The sequence below is a fragment of the Ictidomys tridecemlineatus genome, chromosome 13 (genome assembly GCF_052094955.1).
Source record: "Ictidomys tridecemlineatus isolate mIctTri1 chromosome 13, mIctTri1.hap1, whole genome shotgun sequence".
Lineage (NCBI taxonomy): Eukaryota > Metazoa > Chordata > Mammalia > Rodentia > Sciuridae > Ictidomys > Ictidomys tridecemlineatus.
The window spans coordinates 98,118,554-98,135,926 of NC_135489.1; positions in this window are offsets into that span (position 1 = coordinate 98,118,554).

A 17,373-nucleotide genomic window follows, 5' to 3' on the forward strand; every position below is an offset into this window, starting at 1 on the left:
TTTTAGTCATTGGATCCAAACCAGGGCTTCCACCTCAGTCCTTGCAGTATCCTTCCACTGAGAACCCTGCTAAGTCGGGTCAATCAGAACCCTCTACCCTCACGCACCTGGTCCCCCTCCATACCTGAGCTTGTTCCTGATCTCACCCCCACCCTGGGTGATGTCTGGTCTCCCTGGCGGTTAGATGCGGTTCGCTAAGATTCCCCCTCCCCCACCCCGTGTCTCCCCTTACTCATTTTCTAACTGTTGACCCCATTCCCACCCTGCTCCTCCTCTACACCTTCCCACTTCTCCTCCTTGCAGGCAGAGTGGAGCCCCAAATCTCTCTCCTACTGCCAGACCCCGACACAGAAGCACCGGGAACAAAGACTGCCTTACTGTTCTTCAACAAATGGTAGAATACGGTTTTCTTCAATAGTTGTCCGTTAGTCCAGAAGTCCCCATGGAGCATTAGAAAAACCAAAGTGCGAGGTGTCTTTCATGGTCTGGACTCGAGGCATCTGCAAAACTCACGTGTGAGACAATGCAAGAGGGCCTAGAGGAGAAACCGCTGGGTCGCAAGAGTCTTAAGCCAATCAGCGAATTGGTCCCTGATGGGATCAACTGAGCGGTAACTGAAGGCAGGTAGGCTGTGGCTGGAGGAGCTGGTCATTGCAACGGGCCTTTGGGGTACATATTTTGCATCTAGTTAGTGGATTTACTCTCTTTCTCTCTGTCTGCTTCCTGATCGTCATGTGAGCAGATTCCCTCCACCACACTCTTCCACCACGACAATCTGCCTCACCTCCAGCTCTGAGGAATGGAGCTGGCTACCTTTGGACTGAGACTTCTGAAACTGTGAGCCCCCAAATAATTTTTTACTCCTCTAAAACTGTTCATTTTATCAGGTCTTTTAGTCACAGCAACAGAAAAAAAATGAATAAAATAATATTCTTATTGCAGCTACATGCCACGCCAGGTCGGGCCAGCCATGCTCCTTGGCGGTACTGAGTTTCTCCAAATCTATGTGCCACGTCCAGGGACTGAGCTTCAAAGTCAATTAATGAGTTAGTTGATGGTGCACATATCATGGAGCTATTTTTGAATAGTGTTTCTGATAGCGATGGTCATTAATTGACTAAGTTATATTTGTATGTTTAAATGGTCATTATAATTATAGTGACTCACAGAGAAGACAATGTGACAGCAGAATTGATTTAACAATTAAAATAGTGTTAATTATCTGAGCCAGGTGATGACAGTTAACATCCTTAGCCATGTATTATGGATATTGTGTACCCTACATGTGATGAAATGGAGAAAGGCACCTCTTTTTCCAAAAGCACAGCCCAGTCATGAGAAAAACATCCGACAGACACACACTGAGGGGCATTATACAACACATATGCCTTCTCAAAACTGTCAAGTTCATGAAAAACAAAGCTAAAAACCTCACCGCAGCTCTAATGAGACTGGGAGATGGAACAGCTGTATCTGACATGGATCCTGGAACAGAAAAAATACATTAATGAACAAACTGTGTAAAGAATAAACACAGAGCTGGGCACAGTGGTGCACACCTGTAATCCCAGAGGCTTCGGAGGCTGAAGCATGAGGATCAGGAGTTCAAAACCAGCCTCAGCAACGGTGAGGTGCTAAGCAACTCAGTGAGACCCTGTCTCTAAATAAAATCCAAAAAAAGGCTGGGGATGTGGCTCAGTGGTCTAGTGCCCTGACTTCAATCCCCTGTACCACCCTTCCCTCAAAAAGAAAAGCACACACACAATCTGGGGATTAGTTAGTAGTAATGTGTGAATGTCAGTCTCTTAGCTTTAACTAGCAAGCCAAGGTGACATAATATATGACAGCATTAGTGCAAACTGAAATAGATTGAAGGGTGTAAGGGGACTCTCTGCACTCCCTTAGAAGTTTTCTGAAAATCTAAAACTTTCCTTTCCAAAAGTTTACTTTAAAAATAAATCCGATATGACTTTCCTATGTTCATATATAAATACATGACCAGGGACACTCCACTCATGTACAATCACAAGAATGGGAAGTTACACTCCATGAACGCACGATATGTCAAAATACATTCTACTGTCATGTGTCACGAAAAAGAACAAATGAAAAAAGTTTAAAAATAGTATTTTCCGATTCAAATGTTTGGTATAGCATAAATGAGCTTAGAAATCTTCACTCTGTTCTAACAACTGAAGAGCAGAAGAAGTGGGAATAAGCTCTTCTATAGATACCTAAGTGAACTGAAGTCACAGAATTGGAGAGATAGGAAGATACAGAGAACCACATCCTACAGGTGCAGAAACCCCCAAGCATCCACCTCTGTGGGAATCGCCGTGGGGGGCTCAGCAATATGGAACAAGTCTGAGAGTTAAAAACTTCCCGGGAACCCAGCTATGGGGGTGTGTGGGAGGCACTTCTGTTTGTTCTACCGGCAGGAGTTCAGCCAGGTTCTTGGAGTAAATATCAGAGGAATTTTCCCTCACCATTGCAGCTAGGAAAGAAGAAAAGGAACGATTTTGAAAAATGCGGAGCACTGTGTTCTGCTGAACAAGGCCTACCCTCAAGCTAGTCAACCAGAGCCCAAACTATTGAGGATCAGCAGAGCAGAACTTACCTGTGATGAGGGAAATCCTCAACTCCAATCTCTTACAGCATTTTATCCCACCCAAGAATCACCTGGGAAGGTCACAGGCCCGGGGTACAAGCTTACCCAAAGACTGAGATGATTTGTAGGACCACAGGATGCCTTCATAACTCCCATAATTCAACACCAAATCACCCAAGGCTTCTTTACTGGGTTTCCTTTTACCCAGTCCGTTATGTTTATTTTTCAACAACAACAAAAAATAAAAATTACAAGGCCAACTCAAAGGCAAAACACAGTTTGGAAAGCCTGAACAAGTATGAGACTCAGAGATAAGGCAGGAATGTGAGAATAATCAGGCAAGAAATTTTTAAAAATCTATGATTAATACACTGTAGACTCTAATGGAAAAGTAAGGCAATATGGAAAAAACAAAAGGATAATACAAGCAGGAAGATAGAAATTTTAGGGAAAAACAAACAAACAAAAAAAAAGAAGAAATGCCATAGATCAAAAAACACAGTAATAAAGAACATGTCTTTGTCATTATTCGGTTTTGATTGCTGTATGTGGTGGAATGCTTTGAAGTCACTTAGTGGGACGCCTCTCCGTTTGTTCTTTTTGCTCAAGATGTTTCAGCTCCTCAGCATCTTTTGGGTTCCCATGAATTTTAAGATTTTTTTTTCTGAGTCTGTGAAGAATGTCATTGGTGCGTGGATGGGGATTATACTGAATTTTTAAATCACTTTGAGTATTATGGACATTTCAGCAAAGTGAATTATTATGCTTCACAAATATTGGTGAACTTTTCTTTTTTGTGTGTGTATCCTCTCAAATTTTTTCATCAGAGGAATTTTTGTTTGTTTAAGTATTAAATTTCATTAAATTTCATTAAATTTCATTCTTTGCTTCCTTGGTTAAATTTTTTCTCATGTTTGTGTGTGGGGTCCAGGTGTGTGTTTGTAGCTATGGAAAATTAGACTGCTTTCATGATTTCTTTCTCAGCACTATTTTGATTATTGTATAAAATGGTACTGAGTTTTACATGTTGATTTTTTTTATCCTAAATATTTATGGATTTGTGTATCAGTTCTAATAGTATTTTGATGGAATAAGTTGTTTTTTTTTTAATATACTGAATCATCTGCAAACAGTAATTTGATTTCTCTGTCCTTATTTGTATGCCATTTATTCCTTTCTCTGACCTAATTTTTCTGGATAAAGCTCCCAGTAGAATGTTGAAGAAAAGTGGTGACAGTCGACATCCGTGTCTTGTTCTGGATCTTAGAGGAAACACTTTTGGCTTTTCCTCATTCAGTACGATTTTGGCTGCAGATTTGTTATGCATGCTCTTTATTATGTTGAGGTACGTATTTTCTTTCTATACTTAATTTGCTCAGAGTTCTTAACCTAGGATGATATTTAATTTTATTAGGTGTCTTCTCTACGTATTTTGAGACACTCATGTGGGTTTTCTTTGTCCTTAATGTTGTTGAGACGGTGCATTACATTTATACACAGACCAACAGGACATTCTAGAATGTCCAGAAACAAACCCATGCATTTGTAGGCAGCTGATTCTGAACAAAGGTGCCAAAAACATACATTGGAGAAAAGACAGTTTCTTCACTAAATGGTGCTGAGGAAACTGGACATTCACATGCTGAAGATTGAAACTTGACCCCCATCTCTTGCCCTGCACAGAAATCAACTCCAAAGGGATCAAAGACCTGAATGTAAAACCTGAAACTCTGAAACTACCAGAGGAAAATGAGAAACACTTCAAGATATTGGTACAAGCAATGGCTTTCTGGATAAGACTCCAAAAACACAGAAACAAAAGAAAAAATAGACAAATGGAATTATAATAAACCAAAAGACACTTGTGTACAATAAAGGAAATAATCAATAGAGGGAAAAGTCAACCTAAAGAATAGGGAATATATTTGCTAAAGTTCATACCTGGATTATATAAGGAAATTAAAATCTCAGTAACAAAACCCCAGGTAATTCAAAATGGGAGAAAGGTGTGAATAAACACATCCCCCAAAGAAAGAATAAGTTCCAATGACCAGCAAAAGCTTTGGAAAAATGCTCAACCTGTCATTAGCCATCAGGGAAATGCAAATCAAAACCACAAAGAGATTTAATCTCACTTTGGTTAGTATGCCTATTACCAAAAAGACAAAAATAACAAATGCTGGCAAGGATGTGGAGGAAAAGGAATGCTTGGCCACTGTTGACGGGAATGTCAATAGTACAGCCATGTTGCAGAACACGACGGAGGATCCTTAAAAACTCAAATCAGATCTACTGTCTGGTCTGATCTAGCCATCCCACTTCCGGGTGTCTATCCAAAGGAAACGAAATCAGCACATCACAAAGACAGGAGCACACCCACATTTATCGTTGCACTTTGCACAGTGACCAAGATGTGGAATTAACCTAGATGCCCACAAGCAGATGAATGGATAAAGAAATCCCTTCACATATATATTCCTTTATATGTGTTTATATGTATGAATAGTATTGAATCATGAAATGTTGCTATATCACTTGCAGCAAAAATGGATGGAACTGGAAGACATTATGGTAAGTGAAATACCTCAGACTCATCTAGCAAATACTGCATGGTCTCACCCATGTTTGGCAGCTTACAACAGTCAATCTGAATGTCGAAGGACAACAACTAGAAGCTGATAAGAGAGGGTAAGAAGGAGGGGAGGAGACTGGATTAGGAACGTCAAAGCACATTCAGATCACATAACTTCTACCTCTGTTCTCCAGCACAGTAGAATGACTACCGTTCATAATAACTTACTATATATTTAGGAATCATGGAAAGAGAGGAGCTCAAAGTCTCCTAATGTAAGGTGATGATAAGGAAGCATTGGTTACCCCGATTTGATTATGGGTTGAAATATCACACTGTACCACATAAATATGTAAATTATTGCATGTCAGGTTTTAAAAATGTTTAAGGAGATGAGAATATTGACTATCCTGACTTGATAATTGCATATTGTATGCATGTATCGAGTGATTACACTGGACCCCATAAACACATACAATATAATTTTTTAAAAAATTCAAAAGAGGGCTGGGGTTGTGGGCTCAGTGGTAGAGCGCTTGCCTAGCATGCCTGAGGCACTGGGTTCCATCCTCAGCACCACATAAAAATAAAATAAAGATAGTGTGTCCACCTAAAGCTAAAAAACAAATATTTTTTAAAAATTTAAAAGAAATAACAAACACTTTCTTGGTAGGACTGGAGATTGAACTCAGGGGCTTGTGCATGCAGGGAAAGTACTCTGCTGCTCATCTACATCCCCAGAGTCCTTTCACTTTTAATTTTTAAGACAGAGTTTCACTGAGTTGTCCATGTCGAACTTGTGGCCTCCTGCTTTAGCCTGCTATGTAGCTGGAATAACAGGCATTCACCACCATACCTGGCATTGAAGGAGATCTTTGATGCCAAATTAACAACAGACATCAAAATATAGTCTCAGAGAACACTAAGCAGAATAAATGCAAAATTATGTACATGTAGGCAGACCATATTCAAATTTCAGAAAATACAAATAAAGAAAAAAAATTTAAAGAATCTGGAGCAGAGGAGACAGGAGCCACTCCTTAGCTAAAGAAGAGCATATAGAAAAATTGCATCAGACACTTCTCAGAAATCATGCAGAACTAGAGTGGACTGGTATAGTGGTAGTGTAAGAGAGGAAAAAAAACTAACCTAGAATTTTGTGCCCCGAAATCATCCTTTAAGAAAGAAGAAATCAGTATTTTCTTAAGAATTTGAAGAAATCTTTTCCTGTGGAATTCCCTGAGAGAAATATTTTAAAAAAAACATTATTCGGAGAAAAGAAAAATGAATGATACAGACCAGAAACTAGGATCTACGTAAAGAATGGAAGGTCATTTGGAGAAAAAAATAAGTGTAAAATTTTAAAAATCTAATATTTTTATTCTTCATTCATCTAACAAATACCAGATTGTTCAAAATATTAACAGCAACAATGTGTTTGATTATGTGTGTGTGTATATATATATACATACATACATACATACATACATATAAAAGTTAAATGAAAGATAGCAATAATATAAGGAATGAGAGGGAGGAATTGATGATGCTTAGTGGTATTCTGTTGTTCTAAGGTTCTCGTACCACCTTTCATGTAGTACAGTATTATTTGAAATCAGACTTGGATTAGTTGTCAATACATATTGCAACTAAATTGAAAGCCAAAAAAGTCAAAGGGCAACCGCTTAAGTAAATAAAGAGAAGAATGATTGATATGCTGAGAAGAACAGCATCTTACAGAGTGCTCACTAAAACCACCCAAGACAGCAAAGGTCCGGGAGGCAAAAATAAGAGCAGAGCACAAGAAGAACAAAGAGAAAGGAGTAATAATTAATATTAATATTAATATTAATAATTAATGTTAATCCAACTTAAATACCATGCATCAAAATGAGTGCGATTTGCCTCAGCTGTCCAGCTCTTTTCAGCACCTGAAGTCAATTAATGTGATCCAGCGCATCAGCAGGTTAAGGAAGAATAATCACACGATCGTATTAATAGATAATTGACGAAATCTATAAACGGGTTGGGGGAGGGGCTTCCTCAACCTGCTAAAGAAGCTCTACAAAAAACTCTGAGCTCCTGTACTTAATGGTGATAACCTCAAAGCTTCCTGCTAAGATCAAGGATAAGGCAAAGTGCCCCCCTCACCTGTGCTCTTTAATATCACACTGGAAGTCCTAGCTAATGCAGTAAGACAGAAAGAGAAATAAAAAGTGTACAAATTGGGAGGAAAAAAATAAAAACTCTTTTTGCTCATAGAAGACATGATCATCTATGCAGAAAATCTGAGACAGCTGACAAACTCTTAGAACTAAGGAATGAATACAACAAGATGTCTGGATACAAGGTTGCTAGACAAAAGTTAATTGCTTTCCTCTACACTAGCCATGAGCGAGTGGAGCCTGAAATTACCAACACCTTCCTCTGATGAATGGTATCGAAGAAAAGCCAAACAGAAGGAGAGGCATCCCGTTTCCATGAAGAGGAAGACCTAACAGAATCAAGATATCGATTCTTCTTAACTTGATCTAGATTCAAGGTATTCCCAATAAAAACTCCAGCGTGTTATTCTGTGGATATCAACCAACAGATTCTAAAATGTATCTGAAGAGGTTAAAAAAAAAAAAAAAAAACTCAGAAGGGCTAACTCGGTGTGTAGGGAGAAAAACAAGGCTCTAGGACTGACACTATCTGATTTCAAGACTTACCCAGAAAGCTACCGTGCCTTAGCCTGGGTTACTGTAACAGAAGACTGTAGACGGGGTGGCTTAAATAGCAAAACATGTATTCTCCTGGTTCTGAAGCAGGAATTTCAAGATCAGGGTGCCAGCATGGTTGAGTTTTGGTGAGGGCTCTCTTCCTGGCTCACAAACATCTCCTCCATCTGCATGGGGAGCAGAGAACGAGAAAGCAAGCTCTTTCACGTTGCTTTTCCTAAGGGAACTGATTTCACCATGAGGGTTCCACCCTATGAACTATTTACCACTAAAAGGCACCCTCTATCTCATGACAGATGAGGGTTTCAACATAGGAGTCTTAGAGGGACACAAAGCACAAATATTTATTCCATAGCATATAGTAATCAACAGTGTAGCATTAGGGAAAGAATGGATTAGCAGATCTGGAGCAGAATAGAGACCAGAAATAGAGCCACATAAATGTCATCAACTGAATTTTGATGAAAAGCAAATGCAATAAAATGAAATAAAGATTTTTTTTGTTTTGCTTCTGTTTTTCTTTCTTCAACAAATGGTGCTGAAATAACCGTATATTCACATATTCACATGCAAAACACAACAACAAAAAACAACACCTAGACACAGATCTTATGCCTTTCATAACGATTAGCCAAAAAGAATCATAGATCAAAATGTAAAACACAGAACATAAAACTAGAAGACAACACAGGAAAATCTAGAGGACCTTGGTTTGCACAGTTGACTTTTAGATTCAACAAAAAAGGTACCATCCATGTCAAAAATGATTGATAAATTCATTAAAATAAAACATGTCTCTTCTGTCAAAGACAATGTCAAAGGAATGAGAAGACAAGCCACACACCAGGGGAAAATATTTGTAAAAGTCAAAGCTCATAAAAGACCTTTACCCAAAGTATAAAAGGAATTCTTAAATCTCAACAAGAGAACAAAAATAGATTAAGAAGTAGGGGGAAAACGTTAAAAGAAACCTCACCGAGGAAGATAGACAGGTGGCAAATAAGCCTGTGAAAAGATGCTCCCTATCATTTGTCATTAGGGTACTGCAAACTAAAACAGAATGATACACGTGCATTCGAATGGACCAAACCCAGAACACTGTCAATACCACAAACAGGTGAGGACGTGGACACACAGAGACCTCCATTCACTGCCAATGGGAAAGCAAAATGGTACCCAGCCGCTCAGAAAGGTGTGAGCAGTGGCCCCCAACACTGGACATGCTCTGATCACATAATCCAGCAACCGAGCAAAAGCATACACACGGATGTTTATGTTTATTGTATTCATAACTGCCCGCACTTGGAAGCCAACAAGATGTCCTTCCGAAGGCGAATACAGATACACAAAGGGTAATCCATTCATTCAGTGAGATGTGACTGGAACTGAGAAGGAAGGAGCCACGAAGCCTGGAAAGACGTGGGGCAAACGTGGATGCACATTGCAGAGTGAAAGAAGCCATCTGAAAGGGTCGCCTGGTGGAGGAGCGCCACTCCACGACACTCTGCAAAGCAACATGGTGAAGACTGTAACTTGATCTGTGGCTGCCAGGGGCTGGCGAGGAGGAGGAGCTGGTGGGGCACACACTGCGTGATACTGTCATGGTGGATCCCTGTCATGACACCTTGGTCAAACCCAAAGAACTCATAACACCAAGAGTGACGTCTAATGTAAACTATGGCCATTGTGTCCGTGCGGGGTATCAGTTGAACGGATGTACAATTCTAGTGTTGGAGACTGATCGTAAGGGAGGGGGCTGTGCAGGGGGCAAGGGGTTATATGGGACCTCTCTGTACCTTTCACTCAATTCTTCTATGAATCTAAAACTAAAGTTTATTAATTCCTAAAAATATAATATTTTGGTTAGTCAGTTTGGGTTACTCTAACAAATACCTAAGGCAATCAGCTTATAAAGAGAAAAGGTCTGTCTTGGCCCAGCTGGCTAAACTCTCTTTCTGCTAACTCAAAGTCAACTGTGGGGCAGCCTCAACACGAAAGCAATGTCATCCTGTTCCCAGGTCAAGGGGAGGGGAAGAACTCTGCCCACCACGTGGTATCTTTCTTGTGACTCTACAAGACCAGAAATCACCAAGCCAAATGGAATCCAGTCCAGTAGCTTAAAGCTTTGCCCTGGTGTCCACTGGCCTCAGCCGCTGGTACTGAGCTGCCCGTTCCAGCTACAGCTGCAGGACGAGGAACACAATAGTTTCTGTTTCAGGGGTGTATGGGACAACCACTGAGCTCACCTGTGCCAAGCATCTGGTTCAGTGCTTGGCACAAGGTGACGAGGGGCATGTCTACGGTGACTTCAGGGCCCCAGTGGCAGGTGCACTGCTGACGTGTGCTTGTGAACACTACCATACTGTGGTCAAAACTGAGGGCCCAAAGGAACCAAGGACTGGGAAGTGTTGGGGATGTGAATCCTGCAGGTCAGATGTGACCCTGCACAAGGGCTGGCAGCAGCCAGCTGCGGAGAGCATTCCGGACTCAAGGACTCTTGAGATGGGACGCATGTTCAGCCACACCTTGGTGTCCTGGGTTGGGTGGAGCGGAGCGCTTCGTCAAGGGCTGGGAGAGAGGTGGCAGAGCCGACCCCCTGGGTAAGACTGATCCTGTCCTTACTGATGGCTTTGGACTTTTAGGAAGGACCCCAAATATCGAAAAATCAGTTTTCCCTTCCTGGGCTATTGTCCTGCTTCTAATACTAGCTCCCCTGTGACCTGATATGAGCCCCTTAAACTGCTTTCCCTCTGGGAAACAAATTGCATAAACCCAACTCCCAGGAGGGCCCCATGGGAGTTACTTAACAGCCTCGCTGTAAGTCAGTCAAAACAGAGCCTGCCTCCCAGGCCGTGATTAGTGAATGCTGCCACAGCACCTTCTGATGGTAATTATTGTTATTGGGAGGAGCTCATCAAGGGTGTCGGGAATCATTTTGCAAGAGCCCGTGTTTATTAAGATGCAGACTGGCCCGTGCCACCCTCTCCCCACCTAGCTTTGGAAGTCAAAGGGAACTGGGGAGTCTGTGTTCATTTTACGACGGCTTTTCCCAACAGCCTGGTCCCCTGGCTTGCTGTGGAAGTCCCGGATGGAAAACATTTCAATTCGATCAACTATTGGGAAAAGAAATATGGGTAAGGATGAGGTTTAGTCCAAGGTTGAGCAGAATAAAGACTCGAGACCTGGGTTGGCCCACATAGCGACGCTCCCCACCCCCCAGGGACGTGTGGCCACAGAGCACTTGAAATGGGACTGTTCTGAACCGAGACACGTTGTTCATGTGACATATACGCCACCCATTGACGACTTAGTATGGGGGGAGGAGAAAGAATGAATGCATTTTGGTATCAACTACTGTGGAAATGATAACATTTTGTCTGTATTGGGGGAACTCACTTCTATTATAAAAATGCATCCCGACTACTTCTCTTTACTTTTTTCTTTTTAAATGTGACTTCTGGAAAATATACGTTACAGGTGCATCATGCGTCCTACTTTGGGCCTCAGGACTGCTCTGGATGGATCGAGGGTCCTGGCTCAGACTTTTGCCCTCTAGCTCAACCTCATCACCTCCTCTTGGTCATTTGGCTTCTGACGTTGGCCCTGTAGCCCCTCTAAGCCCTGGAACCTGAGGACTCCTGCGTGCATGCCGTTGGTGTTCCGTCCTCGGCTCCCTCCCTCACCGTCTGGCTCATCCACCTTGTCTGATGCACCTTCCCCCCAACCCAGCCACCTGCATGGCCCATTTCCCCAGGCCTGTGTTTTGCTTGAGCCACCATGGAATCTGCCCCGCGGCATGGAATCTTCCAGCACCACCACTCCAGGGACCCCCTGACCCTCCCCAGGACCACACTCCCTCTCCCCTCCTTTGTGCAGCCTCCATGAGTCCCTTGCCTATGGATTGACCCAGGAGGTCCCTCCCTGCACCCTTGCTGGGTCTTGTCTGTGTGTTTGTTACACCCCAGACCAGTGTTGCAACCAACTGTTGAGACGTCCATCTCCTCATTAGACTGGGTGCTCCCAGAGGGTAGGAAATCACATCTTTTTATCTCTGTATCCATGGCACTCGGTAAATATTTGTGAAATGCACCCAGACTGAAAGAGTCTGTGGGTAAACAGTCCTTGGCTATTGACGTGGCACAATGCCAAAGCCCTGGCTGTGGTGGCGCGGCTGTGGGCTTTATTTTTAATTTTATGTTTATTATTATTATCATCATCACTATTTTAATAATGAAAAGCACCCCAGGGAGTGAACCCAGTGGCTCTCCTCTGGAGTGAGGAGGAGTCCAAGGTGCACTTTCTTCTCCTCCTCCTCCTCCTCCTCCTCCTCCTCCTCCTCCTCCTCCTCCTCCTCCTCCTCCTCCGGGTCCCCCACGCCCCCCGCCAGCGGGCATTCCTGTTTTGTTATGGTGGGACGATGGTGGAGGCTCCACAACAGGACCATCAGCCTCTTGCTGGGACAATCTGATCTTGCAAACAGGAGGCTCTGGAGGATGATTGGCTGGCCGCCTGTTTTCACAGGAGATAACAATCTCCTCTGGGCCCTGTTTGTGTCCTCCAGACAGCAGGCTGTTTGGGGTTGTGGAGGACACATTGCTTCACACAGTCCACCTTGCCCTGACACATGGGAGGACTTGTCAGCTCCTGGAGCCGCCTGGGGCTGATGTGCCCTCCGTGTGCGGGGCCATGAACAGGGCTGCCTGTGCAGCAGTGACCACCCTTCTACCACCCTGTGCGGGCTCAGGTGAGCTATCTGGTCCCAGGATACCCCTTCACAATGGCTCCATGTGCACAAAGCTATGTCACTTTTCTCTATTTTTTTTTTGCCTGTTTTTAAAATTAAAATACTGATTTTGGGGTTTTTGTGGGGTTTTTTTGGATTGAACATTGATTGCATAGAGTCGACCCTCAGAGCAGGAGGGGATTGCAGAAAGAGGACTGAGCTCCTAGCTGGTGAATGGATTTGGGATGCGTGGATAATGGATAAGGAGAAAGGCACGTCCTGGGCATTCCCTCCAGGTTCTTGTAAAAAAACCAGTCAATGCTCCTTGCTTAAAAATCATCTTTGATTTATAATTTAATGGACTCTTAGCTTTTCAGGAATCTGCCTGTTGAGACAGGAAAACTCAGCTTCTTTTTTGGTTAGAAGAACAAAGAAATTTTTTCCTATCTAGAAAAAAAAATAACAAAACCAAACTCATAGGGAGGAATGTACTCACTCACCACCCCACAAAACTGCCAGGGGGACCCCCGGACACGGCAGAGGCAGAAGTCGAGCCTCATGTGGCTGCGCTCTTCCGTGACGTGGTGAGTCAACAGGCCCAGGCACCTTGCCTCACCTTTTGGCTGGAGGGACCGGGCTCCTGTGCAGTGACACAGGCCGGAATGGCCACACCCAGTCGCCGCTGGGCTGCCTGATCCCACACAGCAGTGCTTCATGGCGGAGATCCTCCCCCAGGACCAACTCTGAGAGGTCGCTTTTGCTCAGAACTGAAGCTTGAAGACACGCGTCATCTCTTTATGGGGTCCGTTGGCATTGTCATGGTTCTGGTGAGGCTGCTTGGTGACAGTTCCAAATTGCCAATCCACCCGGCCACGCGTCGGCCGGGAGCACAGCTGCCCGCGTGTCCCGGTGGCTCTCTTGGCAGGTGGCATGAGGAGACTGGCTAGCCCAGCACCCGGGGAACCTGGGTCTGCTCCACCAGCTTCTCCAGAGGAGGTCCCCGTGTCAACAAGCATGCCCGTCCTCTGTCCTTCTCCAGGAAGCCTTGGCATTGAACCCGAGGCTGCTTGTCAGCTCTGTACCTGGGTGCGTACTTGCCACTTCATCCGGGCATTTCTGTGGCTCAGCTTTTCCGGGTTTTTCTTTCTTTTCTCTATTTTTTTTTGCCTGTTTTTAAAATTAAAATACTGATTCTGTTTGGATTGAACATTGATTGCACAGAGTCGACCCTCAGAGCAGGAGGGGACTGCAGAAAGAGGACTGAGCTCCTAGCTGGTGAATGGATCTGGGATGCATCTGGCTGCCAGGTGACTAGGTGACCGCTGTTGTTGTGGTGAGTCCCCCACAAGCCAATGAGCTGGAGGCTTGGTCTGCAGTATAATGGTGCTGAGGAAGATTTAAGAGATGGGGCCCCGGCTAATAATATCACAACTGCCAACCCTAGTGGGTTAAGTCACTGGTGCCCCTGGAAGGGGTAAACGGAGGTATCTGAGGATGCTGGTTGGTTCTCTCGAGGATAGGTTGTGATACCAAGAGGAACCCTGGTTCCTGAATCCCCCCAGCTCCTCTTCTTATATAATTGCTCCCTCTTGCCTGAGTTCCCACCATGAAGCCATCCGCCATAGTTTGATGGAACCAGGAAGCCCTCACCAGCACCTGAACATCCAGAACTGTGAACTAAGCAAACCTTTTTAAGATAAAGCACCAAGCCTCAGATACTTTGGCAGAGCCACCAAAGACGGACTGCAGTCACTTTACCCCCAGGCCACAGCTGAATCACACTGGGAATGAGCACATGTCCCTAAGGACTGTGTCAGGTTCAGCTCCTCCAACCGTCGACAAAGCCAAGGAACATGGAGTCGCCAAGCTGAATCCACTGTCAGTGTCCTCAGTCAGCTCTGTGCCTGTGAAGTGGAGCCAAGGGGAGTCAAGTGGAGGAGAGAAACCCCTTCCTCGGCGCAGCAAAAGAGGTGTCCTGTGACAGACGCTCGCAGTCTGACGTGTGATGCCCTTGGAAAACATGGCGACTTCCACAAAGTTTTGGCAGTTTGGGAAACTTCCTTTTAAACAGGAGGATGCTTTCCAGTCTTGTGCCTTTAGGACATCAACCGTCCCACTGAAGAGGGTACCGCTCAGACGCTCGACCCCGCTGTCTTATCTTGGAAAATCAACACATCCAGCCTGAACTTCTCTCCTCCTGTAAATTAACTGAACTGGTTGTTGTCACCACGTCCAATCAGCCAAGAGGGAGGCGTGAACCTCAGTGCTAAATGCAGGCTTTGTCCTGATCTTGACTTCAGATCTAGTGAGGCAGGTCCTCTATCAGGACTGTTTCTGGCCGTTTGGAGTGGGAGTTAAGCAGATCACATTAAAATGCAACTGTTAATGTCAACCCTGGGATACCAACTAATATTTTTGATAATACAACTAAATAATATTGATAACACATAATAATTTCACATTCCTCATCTCACCTGAAAATTTGATGGGAGCATCATTTCTGTTCACTATGGGGATCCTAATACCCAGAGTATGTGATGTGTTTTCCAAAGTCACAGAACCTGCGGGCTCATGAACCAGGTGTTTTGACTGAAGACTCTGCTCACTCTGATAGGTCATATGCCTTGAAAATATATTTGATAAGTGGAGAAAAAAATGTGATACACACACACACACACACACGCACACACTTACACACATACAGGAATATTACTTGGCTATAAAGAAGAATGATATTATGGCATTTGCTAGTAAATGGATAGAATTGGGGAACATCATGAAATAGGCCAGATTCAAAAAGCCAAAGGCTGGATGTTTTCTCTGATAATGTGGAAGGTAGTCCAAAATGGTAGGTGGGGAGAAAATAGCAGGATCAGATGAGGGGAGGGAGGAGGCACCGGAGGAGGGAAGTGCCTGGGAATGAATCTGATCTAATTTTTCTATGACATATGTGAATATACCACCGTGAATCTCACCATCATGGACATTCACAAGACCCTGGTTTAAGGGAAAAAAAACTCTATAAAAAGCCAAAAGATCAGCAGAGTCGAAGGAGGGAAGGAAACAGGAGGCAGATGGAGAGGAAAAGGGGGCTGAATTAGAGCAAATTGTATTCCATGCTTCTAAAATCACGGCAAAATGAATCCTGATGTTCTGTGTGACTCCAAAGAACTAGTGAAAAGAAACGAAGAAAAATACATGGGCACATCTGAAACAGGTTTAATTGGCAAATCAAAGAGCAGGTTGACTTGAAGAATAGAACCACCTCTGTGAAGCTAAAGGTTTTACAGTCTAGCCAGTGAAGCATCTGTGTTCTAAGCCACTAGTAGGTCAAGAGTGCCTCCCGGTAGCCAGCCCTCGTCTCTGGCTCTTGGATTCCTGAAGATGAGCCATGGCCATTCATTCATTTGAAACCTTTACATTTTAAAAAGATTCCTTCTACAGAGAGTGGCCCCGACTGGAGATGCTTCCACTAACCACGAAGATCAGGTTCTGGGCCTCGTCCTTGGGAGCTGCTCATCACCAAGAACAGCCTCCACTGAACTTCCCCCACTTCCCGACTTCCCTGAAGAGTCAGCATCCACCTCATTTGGCTTCTGCATCACAACGTGGTCCCAGCTGGGAAAGTAGTAAGTCCCACGCATCTGGCTGACGTTCAGAGCAGCACAGGGTCCCCGCTGACAGGCTGCTGAGCATCCAGGACGAGGTGCTCTCTCAGGCCCTGGGATGTGATGATGATGAATTCCTCCGTCACCGTGCTCAGGCCAGCTTCCTCAGCTGGGCGTTAAGAGAGGATGAAGGTCGGCACGGAGGCTCTCCCCAGACCAGACCTGCCGTCAGTGACTGTGACACCAGGCTGGCCAGAGCACGGAGCTCCCTGCAGGCCCTTTTTCTGGGCAGCGTTTACAGACGCCTGTCACATGCCAAAGCCTCTAAAGTACAGGAGGCTCACCTGGTGGCCTGTGGGAGGAGGGGCTGGGAGCCTCCTGCTGAGGGTCTGGATCCCAGGCATTTTGTAAAATGAGTCAGTATCACCAGTAGCTAAGGGGACTCTTGCACAAGGAACAATGACCTGACTTTAAAGGTAGATTTTTGTTTTTAGTTTTATTGATTTTATTTTTTTAAATGCATGACAGCAGAATGCATTACGATTGTTATTACACATACAGAGCACAATTTTTCATATCTCTGCATATAAGATATGTGCATGTGATTGTGAGTACGTGTCTAGGCACATGTATTTGTGTGTTTGTGTTCACGCCAATGAACATGTTCACGCCAATTCATGCCTTTATACATGTACTTTTTTTGCATTACAATTCTTATTGCACATATGTACCATGATTTTTCATATCTCTATTTATATATAAAGTATGTTGACACCCAATTCTATTCTTCATACATGCACTTTAGATAATGATGTCCATCACATTCACGGCCCTTGCTCATTCCCTTTTAATGGTAGATTTTTAAGAATAAGAGATGTACTAAAATCAGTTCTCATGTGAGATGATCAGGTTTGGAACTGAAGACTGGAGGGCAAAGTTCACATGGACACACACACACACACACACACAAACATATTCTCATGCACAAAGATGTAGACACTCACACACATAAACCCTCAGGTACCCAGGCATGTATATGCATATATGAACACGTGTGCATGCAATGCAGACATGTATATAGACATGTGAATCCAAAGATACACGACCATACAGATACACAGGTGGCACAAACATACAGACAC